Below are 832 nucleotides of genomic sequence, written 5' to 3'. Positions count from 1 at the left end.
AACTGAGGAGCATAACACTCTGATGTTGTCATAAACATAATAGAAGAAATTTGTTTTTCTTTGACTATATTCTCTTCACTAAACTTATCTTCATTTTCAGCACTATTTTGTATAAAATATTTCACAGCATTTTCATACTTATTTCCATCACTATAACATCAGATCCATCTACAGTTATTAAAATATTCTCATCACTTGCATTCTGTTTATCTAAATATTGCGTAACTCATATACGCCGTTTAACATGGCTATACAAATCTGCAATCGCAATTTGTAATAATTACAACATGGCTGAGTTTGGCACTCAATATGAGTCTACACCATTCTTGAGTTGCATGTGTTTAAACTACAACTATAAACACTCTGGGATTCTTAGTCCCATTTTCTTTTACATTTGCTATTTTTCTTTTTTGAGGAGATAGTTTACTTAGACACACTCAAAGTAAAATAATTGGTAAAAGTAAAGTTGTTAAGATACAAAAATTCATTTCCCCTGATATACCTAAATATTTTGATACGGTTATTAAATACTTAAAAGAAATTAAAGCGTTAGAATATGAGATTCTGAAACAAGACGAATTTCTATTTTCAACAATTATTCTATTTCAATTACTACACATACTGCTTAGTATCAAAAATATATAAAACATCGATGTTGTGATTCTCAGTGGCCTTTATCGTCGCATATGGCGTATAACCTATAGTGTTGTGTCTACTGCACTTCATCTCATCATCATTGTCTTCACATCATATTCTCGTGCATGATAATTGCTTTCGTCATAACTGCATATAAATCTTGCATGTTTAAATTGTATTCTTCTACCTCTCTTTC

This window comes from Trypanosoma equiperdum (genome assembly GCF_001457755.1).
Source record: "Trypanosoma equiperdum strain OVI genome assembly, contig: ctg_1334, whole genome shotgun sequence".
NCBI classification, from domain to species: Eukaryota; Euglenozoa; class Kinetoplastea; order Trypanosomatida; family Trypanosomatidae; genus Trypanosoma; species Trypanosoma equiperdum.
This window is presented reverse-complemented; position numbering follows the sequence as displayed.